The sequence below is a fragment of the Triturus cristatus genome, chromosome 1_2, assembly GCF_964204655.1.
Source record: "Triturus cristatus chromosome 1_2, aTriCri1.1, whole genome shotgun sequence".
NCBI classification, from domain to species: Eukaryota; Metazoa; Chordata; class Amphibia; order Caudata; family Salamandridae; genus Triturus; species Triturus cristatus.
Genome location: NC_140580.1, coordinates 1,135,578,682 through 1,135,596,487, shown reverse-complemented (window position 1 = coordinate 1,135,596,487; position 17,806 = coordinate 1,135,578,682). Strand labels below are relative to the sequence as shown.

The following is a 17,806-nucleotide window of genomic DNA, read 5'->3' as shown; positions in this document are numbered from 1 at the left end:
CCTCCTCCACCCAATCCGCATCATTTTTCACCATTAATTTATGTAGGGCTGCCATCGTCCAAATCTACCTTTCAGGGAGGCCGAATGTCCGCATGCTCCCCGGCTCCTCGGTCTGTCGGCCTCTTTGCTCCCCGGTATTCGATCCACTCTGCCACTGCTTCCGGTCGGTCAAAGACCTTCCCTCTTCCCTCCACCTCAACCCGGAGGCGCGCTGGGAATAGCATTGAATATTTCAGGCCCTTTTCTCTCAGGTCGCGTTTCACTGAAAGGAATGACCTCCTTTGCTTCTGCACTCTTTGTGTGAAGTCCGGGAAAAAGGAAATGTCTGCATTTTCGTAACTGAGGGGGGCACCAGCTCTGGGATTTTGGAGAATCACGTCCCTGTCACGGAAGTTTAGGACCCGAGCGAGCATGGGCCACGGGGGAGCGCCCGGTTTGGGTCGGCCGCCCAGGACCCTGTGAGCTCGCTCAATCACAAAAAAATTACTAAGGCCTTTGGGTTGCAAGTGTTTAAGAATAAGGTCTTCGATAAATAGGTCCGGGGTTTGCCCCTCCGATTTCTCCGGAACTCCTAGGATGCGGAGGTTATTGCGGCAACGTCGGCCTTCATAGTCATTTAGCTTGATGTCTGAGAGGTTACGAGAGTCTTGGAGTTCACGGACCTTCCTTTGCAGCTGCGTGACATCTCCCACGAGGCTGGAGGCTGTAATTTCCACCTGCTTGACTTTTTCATTGAGTTTTCACAGATCGGCCCTGATGAGATTGATGTAAATGGCCATAGTGTCCATTTTATATTCCAAGGAGGTTTTAACACCGGTGATGGCCTCAATGACATCCTTAAGGGAAAGTTCCTGTTCCTCTCCCCCTCCCAGGCTCCCTCGTGCGGATACTTCAGACAGACGGCCCTGCTGTGCCTCTTTGGAGACCGTGTAATGGTCCAGTTTTTTGGTTTGGATCGGTTTTGGCCCCCGGGAGTGGATCCGGACCCCTTAATTCGATCCATTGTAGTGTTTAAGGTGAGTCCCAGGCCAGATTAAAGCGCAAGGGGTAGACAGATGTGGCACTGCTCTCTACACCGGTTCCAATTTGATGCGTGGGTCACTGCAGGTCTTGCGCCAGTTCCTGCTCCCCGCAGGTGCAAGGGTCCTTCACAGCGGATCTTGGTGGCCCTACCACTCCAGAGCTATAGCAGTTGGCGAAGACCAGGGCGCATCAGCCGAGAGGCGTTCATCAGCTTTGCAGGGTGAAGCTTGCTGATCACTAGAATCATCAACTGCAGTCTCCTCTGCCTCGGGCCCTCCAGACCGAGGAGAAGGCGTAGGCGGCCGCCGAGTCTCCAGGGGGGATTCGCTTCAAAGCCCTGGGGAACCAGAAATGTGCACCTGACAGGCTCTCTTCCAGCCGGCAAGCATAGCCAGGGTCAGCACTGATGGGGAAGGCAGAGGGAGAGTTTTCACCATTAGGAACGCGCCGCCGCCATTGACTGCCTCGCGGCCGGTGTGCTTACCTCGTCACAGTGCGTGTGCCTATTGTCTTTCACCAGTTCACTGTAGCGGGTCTACAATTGCCGCTGCAGCCGCATGCCTTAAAAACCCCTCCGGGTGCTCCAATTGTGAGGGGATCGCAGGGCGACGTTAGGCCGGCTGGAGCTCTCTTACGGAGGGCTCGGTTACTGTGGGTCACGGCTTTAGGCCCCGCTGCAGGCCGCAACTCTCCGGGCAGAGACGTTTTAATGCATGGGCAAAGTGGGCTCTGGCCCAGGGCCCCACCCTTTCAGGGGGCCCCCTGACAGAGTCAGCTATATTCTCCAGAGTTTTGCCCTAATGACCTTGAGTATTTCTCAAACAGATTGTTTTAAATACGGTTTTCCTTTAATTTATTTTTATGTACCTGATGTGTGAGAGTCTAGTACAGCCATTTTGCAGAGAAATGTTGTGTTTATGTTTCATGCAATATACATGAAAGAATTTTCTTTAAGATCAAAACAAGGCCTAACATATAAGAAATGGGAGGGCATCACAGAGATTATTTGCAGTAATATTGGTGAGCTGCTGCTGTGTTACAATATTGAAAACACACATAACTATCCCTGAGTATTAGATGTAAACAGATTTAGGGCCTTATTTATGAGAAGTGATGCATCGCTGTGTGAAAACAGGGATGCGTCACTTCTTAGCGCGCCCTCCTTGCAACATGATGGATGCGTCATATTTACTGTATGACGCATCATGTTGCAAGGAGTTACAGATACAGCAGTATATCCGACGTATTTGTAGGCGCACAAGTGATGCATTGCTGGGGTGTGTCTGAAAATAGACGCAGCTCCAGTAATGTGTCCCCATGTGAAAGGCCCTGCATCAGTCTTACACCTGCTGTGAGGCAGGTGTAAGATATTGACACATTGGCGTCCTAGAAGTGGCGCACTGAGTTCTCATAGGTTTCAATGCGCCACTTCTACGAGGCTTTTTGCGGGGCAACACCCACCCTGCATACATTATACCTGTTGCAGGTATAATGTGGTGCAGGGGTTTACAAAGTGACGCATCTGCCTAGATGCGTCACTTTGTAAATAGGGCGCAACATGGCACATTTTTTTACGCTGCCAGTGCGTCACAAAACATGGCGCACCAGCAGCATAAAAGGCCCTTAGAATTTGAACGAGTGTTCCTTTGCAATGTCAGGGACCTAATGAAATGAAATAGTGTATTTATCAAAGAGCGCAGCTACTCAGACTAGAGTGTCCTGGCACGTGACAGCGGGAGGAAAGCATGTGTAAAGGTCCTTCCTGAAAGAGTGTAGGTCTGTGGTTAGTCTCAGAGATTCAGGAAGGCTATTCCACAATTTTGCGCCTAGAAAGCAGAGGGATCTGCCTCAAGTGCGGGCAGGGCATATTTTAGGCACGATGGCCAGGTTGGCATTGGAAGATCTTAGGGGTCTAGATGTTGTGTAGAGATTAACTCGCTTATTTAGGTAGCTGGCTTCTAAGCCGTGGAAAGCTTTAGAGAAGATGGTCATCGCTTTGAAGTCGATCCGTTCTTTTATGCGGAGCCAGTGTAGAGACTTAAGAATAGGTGTCATACTAGATCTGGGTTTAGGTCTCAGGATGGCTCTGGCCGCCGCGTTTTAGGCACTGAATAAGGGATTTGGGAAGACCGAAGTACAAGCTGTTGACATAGTCAAGCTTTGATGTCATCAGAGCCTGCACCGCAATCTTTCTGCCCTCAAGCGGTAACAGTGGCAGGAATTTTTTTAGCATCCAGAGTATGCCAAAGCAAGCGCCAGTTAGATTTTGGATTTGAAAGCGCATGGAGAGTGTCTTGTCTATGACAATTCCTAAGTTTTTGACTTTTTCCTTTTTCGCGGGCGGGGACGGCAGATCTTTTGGCCACCAAGTGCTCCTGTCAGGTGTTTCTGGTTTACTAAAGAAAACAACTTCTTAAGCCAGTTAAAAACCTTTGTGAGGCAAGACCTAATCATTGCCCCGTCAAAGTCGGTTCCTTTTTCACACGTAAAAATCAGCTGAGTGTCATCAGCATAGGAAATAATTTTGGCGCCCTCTTCCTCTACCAGAAATGCACGGGGGATAGATGTATAATAAAAAGGGTAGGACTGAGAATGGAGCCCTGAGGGACACCTACATTCATGGCTGGAACTGGGGATGAGAAAGGGGGGAGCCAGATGTCCTGAGATCTATTTGCCAAGAAGGAAGACATCCATGTTCAGGCAGTCCCCCCAGGCAGATGTTCGCAAGTCTCTCCAGGAGCCTCTCATGTGGGACCGTATCGAAGGCCTCTGACAGATCGAGCAGTATCAATACGTCCTTGCCTCCCTGGTCCAGCTTACCCTTGAGAAATTCAGTCACTGCCAGCAGAGAAGATTCCGTACTGTAGTTAGCCCTAAAACTGGATTGGGACTCATGAAGGAGCTTCCCATTTTCAATGCGTTTTTGGAGAACCTTGTTTACATGCTTCTCTAAAACTTTGGAGAGGGCCATAAGAAGGGAGATTGGCCTGTAGTTGGCAGGGTCCTTCGGGTTGGCATTAGCCTTTTTTATCAGTGGAAGAATCTTAGCATTTTTCCATAATTTCAGCATGTTGTCTGAGGAGAGGGGAGCATTAAAGAGATGGTTTACCATGGGGTTTATGGTGGGAGCTAATAGGTTCAGGATATTCGCTGGACATGGGACGGTAGGAGAGCCAGACTTAATGCTTTGGAGAAGGGTCAGTGACTCTTCAAGCTCAAACTCGGGGAAAACTAGTAAAAGATGAAGGATCCAAGAGGTGAAATTTGCTATTAGAACTAAGGTAGAAGGTCAGTTCTTCCTCTGAGATGTTAGTGAAGGCTTGTTGGATCACAGACATCTTTTTGTGGAAGATTTGAGCTATTTGCTTAGACCATTCTTCCTTGCATGGCCCTTCCTTTGTGCCGACTTTCGGAGAGGTAAAGGATTTGACTATGCTAAAGATTTCCTTACTCTTATTTTGGGCATTTTTTATCTTGGTTTGAAATAAGTTTTTCTTGGCTGCCTTCACGAGAATGTAATTAGCTTTTAAGTTGTCTTTATACACTTTCCTGTCCTCAGGTAGATAGGATTTACGCCATTTCCGTTCCATTTTTCTACAATTTCTTTTGCTAGATCTGAGGGAATCGTTAAATCATGGAGCTGGTGGGGCCAAACTCTTTGAGGAGCGCGAAACAACCAGTACCGCTGCATCAATGTTGGTTCGGAGCCATGAATCCATTGAGAGGGCGTCCGAGTCAGGGCAGCCAGACAGCTCCGGTGAGGAATGACTGAGGGCGTCTGCGAACATCGGGATGGATACTTTATGGAACGTCCTGTAATTAGGGACCCTCTGCCCTGCGTTAGCCCGAGTGGCTGTGGCAGAGTTGGGAATGACAAATTTTAAGAGGAGGTGGTCAGAACAGATAATGGGAAGAGGTAGGCTTACTGATATGTCAAAGTTGTGAAAGATTTGATCTAGGGTATGACCCTTCTCATGGGTGGCCGAAGAAATAGATGGAAACATGTTGCAGGCCTGCAGAGTCTCCAACAAGGAAATCTTTGAGGGTCTTTTCCATTGTCCATATGTATATTGAAACCTCCCAGAATAAGGCAGTTGTTGTATTTTAAGGCTAGGGAGGTGGTGGCTGTATTAAGCGTACTAATACAATTTCCAATGGCACTGGGAGGTCTGTAAATCAGAAAACCAGCTTAGCTATGATGGGGGGGGTAAGGTACAGCAGAAGCCTAAGGTCTCTGCACCCTCGATGTTTTCCATCAGGATGGGAGAGCAGTCTAGTTTTTTATTGTAGATTTTGGTGACACCACCCCCTTTCCACTTGGCCGGTCCCTCCTAAGGATTTTATAACCCGTAGGGATGGCCGAGGTGATAGTAGGGTTGGAGGCTTCAGACAGCCAGGTCTCAGTGAGAAATAAAAGATCGGGCTGTTCGTCTAAAAGTAGGCCATAAATGTGTGGTTCATGCTTTTGCATAGAGCACCAATTTTAAAGGATGGCCTTTAAGTCCTCTGTTTTCTTATTGTTTTTACACTTATTGTTGCGTGGGAGGATCTTGGGTATGAGTTTCCTGGGCTGGAGGAGAGACAAGTTGCACTTATTGCATCAAAAGTCTACCTCCAAGCTCAGATCAGCCGCTGTACACTGACATAATGGTAGCCGCCTAAGGCTAAGCAGTTTTTCCCTATTGTAACATAGTGGAAGAAACTCACTGGAGGGGAACTGGGCAGCATGGCCGGCGCTGGACGCATCCGGAACGCCTCCAGGCGCAGACGGGCTTGCCTTTGGTGCGCCATCGGCGCGCCCGCTGCGCGCGTCCTTTTGCATCGGGAATATATAGGCTAATACCAATGATGCAAACTGGATCGCTAACACAGCTGAGGAAGTGGAAACTGAGTGGGCAGTAGTGTGGAGCCCGATAGTAGCCCCAGCCCTCCGCACAATCGGCGTATCAGCCGTGGCGGACCAGGACTGGAAGAAAAGCGAGATGCGAATTGAAGCAGACAAGGAGGTGTAAGCAAGCAGAATCAAGTAAAGTGCAAGTGCGCGTAGGTAGGAGAAATTGTTAAAGAGCACAGAGTAATTAAGACACACATATACAATTTTAAAAGTATTAAAAACATAGTAGCATGGCAGGAAACACTAAGTCCTATCACTGTCAGCTGCGCGCATCTGTTTGCATCGGGAATATGTAGGCTAATGCCTATGATGAAAACTGGATCACTAACACAGCTGAGGAAGCGGAAACTGTGTGGGAAACAGGGGCCCAAATTGGAACATAAATTCAAAGTTGTTATGAACAGGGGCCCCCAAAATATGTTTGGCCCAGGGCCCCCAAAATCCTTAAGATGTCCCTGGAAACGTGAGCCTAAACGTCTGACTGTTGCATGTGGGCACTGATAGGGCTGATAAGGAAGAGTGATTATGGCAATAAAGGAGGCCTGTGCGAATTCTGTAGCCTTCACTGCTTGTGAATACGCACATTATATGCGTGCTCTCCCCCTTTACTTTTGAAAATGTATCCATGTGTTAAGACGTCCGAAATGGCCGCAAGGAAGCTCTACAAATAGTGCTCCGGAGAAGCACTAATTTCTGTTATTTATTAACAAAATAAACAGATACACATTTGTGTAGCACCCAAATCAGATTTCTAAGAAACTACCGTTGTGAAACCAACACACTTGGGGGCATATTAACAACGAGGCGATACAAAATTATCGCCGCTTTTGCGGCCGTTTTCGGCCGAAAAGCGGCGATAATTTTATCGCATTATTTACAAGGGCACGCTATCGCGTGTTTCCTTGAATCAGCTCCTGTTTAGTTCACGCCTCACTTTGCATCTCCAATGAGATGCAAAGTAGGCGTTCCCTGCAAAAACTAAGGGAAAATGATCTTTAACTGCCCTACTCCGTATTTACAATACGGCCCAGGACACCCTTAGCGATGTAAAATACAGCGTTAACCACTGTTATCGCCGGTATTTTACATCTGCTAATTTTCATGACTACCCTATCTATGACATGGGAGGTGGATTCAGTGGCTGAATCCACATCTCCCTATCATCAAGGTTTCTTCTATCGCTGTGGGAATATCGCTGGTTTACCAGCGATATTCCCGCATAACGCCACTTTTGATGTAAAATTTATCGCCCTGGAGTAACGCGTTGTTAATAACGCGTTATCCAGGCGATAAATTACAGCGATAGGCAGCGATAAATATAAAAGCGCTAAGCGCGCTTTGCGATATTTATCGGCGTCTGTTGCTGATATGCCCCCAAGAGCCCCACTGTTCGTTCTCTTGAACCATCAGACTGACACTCGGGGGTAAATTCTCGTCCGTCCGGCTCGATCCGCGCACCGGGGCAGGCGGGTTGGGCTCTGCTGATGTTCCGACTTCAGGGGCTGTCGACGGGTGCGGCGGGTGATTGTTCAGGATAGATGTGGGCTGGGACGGACAGCGGAGCTCACACACTACACGGCCATCTTCAGATCCACACCCCGAAATTGATCTAATTTGCTTTCACTTAATTTCATCACAATTATGCATAATCGTGCAAAATGGAAACCCATCATTTTAAGCTATATTTTTGGCACAGGGATGCATTTAAACAAAAACACTGTGAACAACAGCAGCTTGTATTCTGTAGTTCATGTGCGTTCACTGTAACTTTACCATGAACGGAGTGTAATTACATCAAAGGGCATAATAGTATAATTTCAGGAATTCCTGAAATTATGTGAATTACACCTATGTAATTTAAATTTCACCCAGACATAGTGACTTCCTGGTTTATTGAGTCATAGGTCTACAAGGCAGCAGTCTGTGTGCTATCTCGTATCATGGGGTGATGCTTAAAACTTGTCATGCAGCATTAATCTGCTGAGATAGACCCAAGCCAGAGTGAACACCTCCGCAGCAGACCAGCAGCGGCCCGTGGAGGTAAGAGCGGTGGGTCCGGGTGGGGGAGATTTGAACCGACGAGGAAGAGGGAAAATGAATTATTTATTTAATTTTGCCTCATGGCCATCTGTTGAAATCAGCCCCCTGCCCCACCCGGGCCCACCACCGCCCACCGCTCTTACCTGCACGGGCTGATGCTGCAGCAGACAAATAGCTGTTTTGATTTACAGATGTATTTTGCCATTTCCAAAGCACCTGGGCCCTTTTTTTTTTTACATCTAGAACATGAACAAACCATTGACCTAGAGTAATAGCGTTTGTAAACAAGGTGACCAATTAAATTGTTTTAAACGAAAATCTGAAATATTTCACTGTAGATCAGAGGGGTGAGTTCAGAAGTTCACGCACTCTTTCAGCAGATGTCATAGTCAGTAAGAAGGACACTTTCATTGATACAAAAATTACTATCTTCATCTCCTGATCTAAAATACTAACTTTTGTATATGTTCTGGCAATAAGCAATAATAATAGGTTCAAAAGGAGACCTCAATCATTTTGATAAGACAATATTCACTCTCATGCAAGGGTAGGTCTCACAACCAAGGACAATCCTTTTTAAGACCAAGTAGAATTTTTTTTGTCATGGAGATGCTAGGAAAGGCTATATTTGGTATGCAGTAATAGGAGCCAAATATACTTCGGAATCTGAGTTTCAGTTTACATCTATTGAAATGGTCGATAAGCCAAAACCGCTCTCTTCGTGGCAATGTTTCAGGGTGACCTGCTTTTCCAGACACTACTTGCAGAACTTGTTCTACTTTGAGGTATAGGATGTGCCCATGGAAGGGTGTTTGGCTTCCTTCACAATATTTATTCTAACTTAGTGGACTTCATTTAGCCATATTGTAGGAAAGTCCGGAGGTTAAGTTCTCGCGAAATCTCCTGTTGAACAAGTAGATAGATGGAGCAGGTCCACGAGCCACTATCGAAAAAGCTAGTCTGCAATACAAGAATCATCTGTATACTGTCTGAACCTGGCAATCACCTTTAGTATCAGAGGGATAACAGGAAAGGGATATCAAGATGTCCACCACCACTCTATTGGAAGTGCATGACCCTTTGAATGAACCTCTCTGAATTGGGATGCAACGTCTCGGCCTTTTGCATTTGCTTCAGTTGCAAATAAATAAATATGATGCATTTGCTTGTGCTCTGCTGAAAAGATACCTATCTAGATAACGTCTCTCGCGAGATGCATCTGGCTCAGAGAAGCCGTCTGAAATAAATAAATGGTGTATGGTCATCTTCTGGCATCAACATGACAGAAATTGGAAAGCCAAGTTGTTTGTGATCCATTCAGTATGGTCACCTGATCTTTGAGGCCATAAACCTTCCAGGCATTTTCTGAAGTGGCCACATATGCATCATGGAAATGAGAACTAGGAAATGCACAAAGCAAAAGAGTCTATAAGAGAGGAGACTTGCCTGACTGTCAGGTTACAAGCCATCTTCAGAAGATGGCACTATCTGTGCACAGAAGAGAATAGGTCCTCAGAAGGAAGTATTTTGGAGATGATTATATCGCAGACTGTTACCAAGTATTACACATCTTAGTTGACAAATTGACTTGCTGCATTGAGTTGCATGCCTAGATCCTGAAGAAGGCTCAAAGTTGCCAGTTAGCTATGTGCTGCTTAGTGGCAGACGATGGCAGAGAGCTGTCAATCATCCATGGAGGATTAGCTCAAGATCTTTGTGTAATGAAAGAAAGCTGCTGCTTCCACCATCATGCATGTTGAGGAAACATGGCGTGCTCATTTGAAACAGACAGGGAGGACTCTGTATTGAAAGTGACATTTCCTAATTTTATCCCACACATATTGGGATGTGAAAATAGGCATCCTGTAAATCGATAGTGCTTAATGGGCCACTCTCCATGATGTTTTTGAATTAAAAAAAATGGTGAAGTGATAGGGCCCGATTCACAGAATTAACTTAAGACTAAATCCTAAACTTACTACTTTGTGGTATTCACAGAATGCACTTACTACTTTTGGTATTCACAGACTGCACTTACTACTTTTGGTATTCACAGAATGGATTTACGACTACTAACTTTACGTCCGCACTCGGGCCGGAAATTCCGGCCCGGAGGCGGAGCTTCCGGGCCAGAGGCGGAACTTCCGGGCCGGAGGTGGAGATTTCGGCCATGGCTAAATCTCCGCCACTGGCCGGAATGCCCACCTCTGGCCCGGAAGCCCCGCCTCCGGCCCGGAAGCCCCGCCTCCGGGCCGGACGCTCCGGCCCGAGTGCGGACGTAAAGTTAGTAGTCGTAAATCCATTCTGTGAATACCAAAAGTAGTAAGTGCAGTCTGTGAATACCAAAAGTAGTAAGTGCATTCTGTGATTACCACAAAGTAGTAAGTTTAGGATTTAGTCTTAAGTTAATTCTGTGAATCGGGCCCCATAGTATTCAGAATTTTCCTTGACTGTTTGAGCTTCATTTTTATGGCTGGTATTAGCCAATATCTTTAGATTTTACTAAAATTCTTTTTATAATGTATTCAAATAAAAGGGGCTTTTAGTCAGCTTTCTTCATCAATTGGTCTATCGGTGTGTTAGTCACATTTTGTTTCCACCCCTATAGCATACAGCATGGGGCGATAGTTCATCCTTCTTAAACAATGGATTAACTTCACTTTGAGTAGCTGCATTTTGCTCTCTCACAATGAGCCCATCCGCACACAACGTAGTTCCTTCCAGTGCTTTTGTTTTTACTTTATAATTGCTTCAGTGCAGCCTTTGTGTTTAGCGTCTGATGAGGCAGCAGTAGCTTTCTATCAGATGTGAGCGGAATGAGCACAAGGCACATTCCAACTTTGTCACTTTCTGTCTCCTACCAATGTGGTTGTAAATTCCATTCCGTTTGGAATGTCCTTTGTTTATCTATTTGACAGCACACCGGATTCTCTTCTTTCTTTTCTTCTTTTTTCTTGCCTATTTCTTTCCTTTCCTTGCCATACTCTTGTCTTGTTTCTTGCCTTATTTCTTTCTTTTTTCTTCCTTTCCTTCTTTCCTTCCATCTTTCTCTCTTTTCGTCCTTTTTTCTGTCTTTTTTTCTTTCCTTCCCTTGAACTTTTCTTCTTTACCAAAGGTAGGTCTGTGTTAGTCAAGATCTTTCACACACTTTTTATAATTGTTTTAATTCACTGACTTAAAAAGGTGTCCAACATGTGCAGGCACATGTCATCACGATGGGGTCAAATTTGTGTGATGACACAATAATGATGATGCATGTATGTATAGCCAGTATCACACCCGGGCTTTCTATTTTATTATTTTGTGTGATTGCTGCTCGTTGGCAATAAACATTTCGTTTATTTTTTACAAAGCTGGACAGCATTATCAAAAATTACAGGTAAAGGCAAAAAGAGAGACTTGGGGCCTGATTACGGGTTCAGCGGTCCGGGAACTGCCGTACCCATGGTTGCATTTGAACCGACCTATTACGAGATTGTCGGATTGCTGTTGCAAAGACCGCCAGCCATCGGAAGACTGCCGGTGCTGCAGTCGGGGAAAGGAAACTTCCATAGGGTGGTCCGGATGAATGTCACCTCTATTCATATTACAAGTAGGCTTTCAGGCGAGTTGACCATGGCGGTGGAACCGCCGTCTTCAAATCAGTACGAACAAAGGATTTGGGGTGCATAATAACCCCTTTCCTGTTCTTCCCATCAGAGTTCAATGTGGATCCCTTTCTCCAAGTCCCCCCGTCACAGCAGCATCTGCACCCCGAAGAATACGACCCTGTTTGCAGTGATGTACAGATAAGTCATTTTTGAACAATATACCCATTACCTGGACTGCCTACATATGGGTCAGACTCTGGCAATGGGTAGGTTGTATTTTTCCATATGTATCATGCTCTTGTGTGAATTCAACACATGTGCAGTCGAAATGCTCACACAGGGATCGATGTATATGGAACACCATTGACCACTGGTGAGATCTTTACAGAGTAAGACAAAGTGTGAACAGATTCATTACAAAGAGAACCACATCTTCTTTTCATATAGGTATTTTTCCAGGTGCCCACATCCACCTTCACCAGGAGTTCTCTGTTTTAAGTAACAGTGCCACTTTATCACATGATTAAGGATAAACACTCCCTACCTAAACATCAGTTGATCAGCATAGACATTTGCTTAAAGTTAAAAACTTGGAGGCAGCGGAACAAGGAGCAACGCCTGAAAAGGAAAAAAATATTTTTGGGGTATTCTATATAGTTCAAAGAAGTGCTAACACCATTGGTGAATTAGAGACACTTGGCGCCAGGGAACAGATGATCCTGGATCTTTTCTTCAAATTCTTAAATGTCCCACTCTCCTCGCTATTAAACAAGTCACACATAAAATTATAGAGAAGTTAGATCCTAGTATAATTACCCAGGTAACAATGAACTGGTTAGGTTCCCTTGTAGAGCATGATGCAACTGTACAGTGGTTAGAATTTCTTAAAAGAACAAGGTTAACGCCACCAGAATGTCACCTTTTCTGATGTTCTGGTGGCGTTAAGCTCTCGACTTATTCGCACAGCACTTAGCATGAAAGGGGCGTACAATGGGTGTTGCAGTGGGCGTACCTCCGCAACACCCATTGCTTTTTGACGCTGCCCCATATTTACCATATTCATGTGGCAGCTCCAAAAATAATGCCAGGGTATATTTACCCTTAAGCAGGCAATTTGAGGAGAAATGTTTCATTGCTCTTTGCACGTGTGCTGCATTCTGCAAATCGCCTGTAAAGATTGTTCATGTGCCGGAAGGTGTCCCTTCCTGCACATAAATAATAAGCCCTGCAGCGCAGGCACCCAAGTAACATGGAGCAAGGGTGCCTGCGCTGGCGCTAGGCGGCTTCTTTAGCACTAGGGGAAATGCAGGGGTACTTCATTCTTGTAAATACGGTGCATCCCTGCATTTTGAAACTGACGGAGCGCAGCATTACCAATTGTGGCTTAACACCGCACTCCACCAGTTTCTAGTGAACATTAAGTCCGGGCGGAGCAGGCGGAGTTGGTCTACGAGGAGCTCCACAGAGTTGGGCAAAGACTCAGTGGAGCTCCGCTCCGTTCCGCGCCTCCACCCCCTCAATAAATATTTATAAAATAAAAATTAAGCTTAATAAAAAAAACTTGCCTTTATCGCGGCGTCTCCGGGCTGCCTTCCTCCTACTCGCTGTGGTCCTGCAGAATCCCCTACATCAGACATACATCGTATAGGACTGTGTGCGCAGGCACAGTCCTACCATGATTTAGCTTAATTTTAAATATTATTTAAAAAAATATTTATTGAGGGGCGGTGGAGGCGGGAGGGCCCGAGGCTGAACTCCGCTCTGCTGTGAAGTTGGAAGTTTTGCATGAACTTCGCATTCCCCGCAGAACATGAAGTATGCAAAAATCTGCAAGCTCCTCCAGCAGAGCAGCGTTTCCTGCCCAGGGTTAGTAAATATGCCCTTAAGATTCATAGGCTTCAAGGGTGAACTCCATAATATGAGTGAAAAAAGAATCAAGAAAAAGAAGAGACGAAGAACACTGGGCCTCTTTACATTTGCATTCATTGTATACAAGACGAAAAAAAGATAAGGTTAGGTTTCCTCTCCTTGTTAAAAGTAATACTTATGACACCTTATCAACTTTTTCGTATCCTTAGCAAGGGAGGTTAGAAAAAGCGATTTCTCTCAGCCAAGTATAATATATAGTTAGGCTTTCCTGTTTTCAGTTTCTATTTTTGGTAAATTCTGGTGAGGCTGTTTCAGTGTTTTCAAGTGATTTCAATACCTTAAAAAACAGTGGTTATCAGTGGTTACACATTTTCACACCATTAAAAACAGAAACCGTGTTTATGGCACGTTTTGCTTTTATTATTGCTTTCTTGCTTTCTGCACTGATAGCGTATGGTATATAGACTGTGTAACTATAGTGTATATGAGGTCCAAATAGATTTTTCCAAATCAAACTTATTGTAGTACACCATACAATACTTCTTCAGTGAGTCTTTGGTCATGTGCGCTCGCTCTTTCCTTCCCATGCAAACTTGGAACATGTTGCAGTGTCAAAGTCACTAAAGGTGTCACCCAGCCTACTCTCAAGGAGATAAATAATAATAATAATAATCTGGCATTTGTTTAGCTCGCAGCTACCTACCAATGGAGGTGTCCCAGCGCTGTACTTATACCGCAGAGGAACCCATCCTGGCTTTCCCTGTGAAGTGTCCACTCCTGGGCACCCCCAAGGTGCAGCCAGGTATCCCCTGCGCTATTGGGCCTGTTGTGGAGATTAAGCAAGCTATTGCCCAGAGTTGCACCCATGATTAGAATAGGCACCGAGGCAAGAAATATCAGGTCCGAGGAAATTAAGCCCAAGACCCGCCGAAGTGGGAATTGAACCCTGGTCCCGGGCTGGACCTCGGCATCAGGGTCTGCCGCGCTAACCATAGAGCTGTTTCACATCTGCACTAATTACACGGAACACTTGGCAGACAAGGGTGTTTTCAGACTCACTTTTTTTTATGTCCACTACAGTACTTATGTTTTCCTGTAAAAATCTAAGAATGCAGTAGAGTGTACTTTTTTTCACATCACTCAGCAAAAATTCTGTAACCGGTTGCCACATGGGTAATATAGCATTTGTAGCCCCTTGGACTGAGAACCATCAGTGAAGGGACACAGTTGGGATTACACTTTCTTAGATGCCACACAGCATGAAATTATAAATATTTGTGAGTTTGTACCTGTGCATAAGAAAACAGTGCACCAGAATGGACTAAAAAGTCAATAGCATTCTTCATTAACTCTGAAGATTGTACTTCAGCTCAGGTATCGATTTTGACAGGTCATCTCACAACTTTTTTAAATACGTAGCTGAATCACTGCAAATACAAACAATATCCCTCCAATCTTTGTTTAGAATGAACCTTTTCTGCAGAGCATTCCAAGTGACACTGCGTTCCATGTTTTCCAAAAGTCTGGTGCCATGTTTTCACCACTATCCCAGATGCCTGGTGATAGCGCTCTTTATACATATACTTGTCACTATACCTTGCATTGAATGTTTAAAGCCTGAGGTGTTGGCAATTCGCTTACTATCAATACTGACCTACTAGAAACTGTGGGCTGATGTATCAAGGGTTTTTACCCATTCTCTGTGGGTAAATGTGATGACACATATTAGAAACGATTCTTATGAAACCAGCCATTTTACACATCAGAGAAAGAATCAAAGGCAGCCAAAATATCAAATATGATTTTGATATTTCCTGATTCTCTACAGTTTATAAAATAATTAAACAAGACCTAAAACATGCTTCTAACCCCTGCATCTTTAGACCAAAGACCACAAAACTGAAAAAAAACAAAAGGAAGAAGAAACTATTTTAGTGGCATCCCTAAACAACAAAACTCAAGCAGAATAATGTTATCCCAGACTTCTTACTGCTAGCTTGTATAACAAAGCTACATTGCATTGGCCCCTTCAGGAAGAAAACAAAATGACTCTTTCACTCCCTTTTGCCTTTCTTTGAATGGCATTTAGTTTGTGGTTCTGCAGGTGTTTTTCAAGTGTTTATATGTTTTCACTGGTGAAGGCTATTTCTCTTTCAGTGGGCTTTTATCAGTTATTATAGATTTAAACCTAAAACCGGACAGCCTATATATAGTTTTGATTTGAAAAATAAATATTTGTAGAAAAAATAAGGCATGAATTGCTGCCTATTACAGAATAGTTTTCTAAACAACAATGCATATAAAAAATAAAAAAAACTTTAAAGCAAGTTCCGGGATATCATAGACGCCAGAGATAGGCTACTGTTTACCTATATGAATGAATATTGTGTGGCAAAGCATTTTAAAACAACTGAAAATCTTGAAGGAGTTTTTTTTATTAGGATTAATTCAGTTGAAAAGAAGGCATTTCATATTGTGTTTCTCTGCAAACCTATCAAGCATTGGTCGAATTATGTATTTGAAAGATGCAGGTATGTTGGAGGTTTTGTGGGGCCGGGTCAACAGACTCAAGTAGGGCCCTTATAAGAGGAGGACATTTTTACAAGTTTAAAAAACTGTGGGCCGTATTTACAAGACCTTAGCGCCACCGTAGCGTCACATTTTTGTTGACGCTCCGGTGGCACTGTGTGCTAGCCCATATTTACAAGCCCGCACTAAGCCACTTTGTGTGGCTTAACACAGCCTTGTAAATATGGCACTCTACAACACAGTTTTCTGTGACAAAGGGGCATGCAGTGGGTATTGCTGTGGGCGTGCCCAGCAACACCCATGGCTTTTTGACACTCCTCTAGATTTACAAGGATCTGTGAATCTGAGGCAGCTGCAAAATCTAATGCCTTTCAAAAGGAGATGGTAATGTGGCGCAACAAGGAGAAATACTTTTATTTCTCCTCGTTTTTGCTTTTTCCTTGTGTGCTGCATTCTGCTAAGTATGGCCTCTTGATTTCATGGTTAGAAAAATTAATGATACTTTTTAAGATCTAGCACTCTTCATGAAAATGGTGCAATGATATTTCCAAGCAAAAGACTAGCGAGAACAAAATATTTGCCACTTACATCCTTCGAGACACGTTTCGCTTTGCCTTCTAATATGTCCTACTGCATTCTCAAGGCTAAAAGGAAACAGTAAAAAATGAAATGTAAAAACAAACAGTCCATCAGGATGTGCTAGTAAAAGGTGCTACCTAATAATATTACTTATAGCTTCTCAAAGTGTCACTGTGTTACACTCCAAAAATGAATAAATATGGACATCTGTGTTATCTTTTGTCCACTCGAATACAGGAGCCAACCTAGATATATCCTAATAAAACTAAAAACTAGTATTATGCCCTCAATCGGAAAAGCCTAAAGGGAAGCAGAGTAATATTTGAAATTTTTTTAAAAAAAGAAGCAAACATCAATGTTTAAAACATTATCAAAATACAGCCGTGCAAAGGGGGAAAGACTCTGCACATGCATGCTGTTATTAGGTGCTCTTTGAGGTCATTCCAAGGTAATGATACCTGTCAACTCAGTTTACTGCTAATTGGTGAAGAAGTTGGGGATATATATATTTTTTTATCTTGGGTGATTTTAGGAGGAAGATCTTAATATTTATATATGATATAAATATTTTGATGCACGTGCACCTTAGAACATGATTTTAGATTTCTTGAAAATTAATTTGAATGTAGACGAGAATTGGAATTAAAAACTATCTTTGTATAGTAAATTCATACTTATTTGTACTAATTATTTATTGTTCACATCCTCAAGAAATCACAAAATGTAACATATGTAACAAACATATAGAAGCTGCTGATGCACTTGCACTTTATAATATATTCGGTTAAGTTGTTGTCTAAAAATTGCACTGAATAAGTTATTAATGCACTGGCACTTTACATCAGGACATGTTCCTGCTTATATTAGACATATGAATTATTGTTTGAGTACTCTCACTGTGTACTAGGTGCTGCTTTACTGCTTACATTTTGCACAACTTAGCTGCTAATGCATTTGCACTCTTCTCTAGATTGAAAAATGCTGCTTTTCTAAATTAGATTTATGAATGATTCAGATTGCACTTTATCACCATCATCATCCTTCCCTTTTTCTCTCCTCTTTTTCCAATTTTTTATTCTCTGCTCCCTTGCATAATACGCCTCTTACTGCAAGTAGCTAAATGCAGCTGCATTGTATGAGAATTTCTGTATTATCAATAGTACTTTACTATGATTTGAATCTGAGGCAGAGATGAAATAATTTAAGTAAGAAATAAGGTTATTTGGTTGCCCTTGTTAACTTTCTGCACAGCTTGTGAGGATTAAGTCAATTAATACATTGT

General features: G+C 43.8%; 1 protein-coding gene across 4 annotated transcripts in view; it reads right to left on the bottom strand.

Annotated features, from left to right (window-relative positions):
* LOC146868825 (uncharacterized) overlaps positions 1–17,806 on the bottom strand; it is a 259,599-nt gene that overhangs the window by 9,520 nt on the left and 232,273 nt on the right. The window contains exon 2 of one of the 4 annotated variants that reach the window (XM_085613845.1): positions 16,534–16,589. The exons of the other annotated variants lie outside the window; for them this stretch is intronic. The gene's annotated coding sequence lies outside the window, so the exon portion shown is untranslated. The remainder of the gene's footprint in view (positions 1–16,533; positions 16,590–17,806) is intronic. 4 annotated transcript variants of the gene reach the window in all.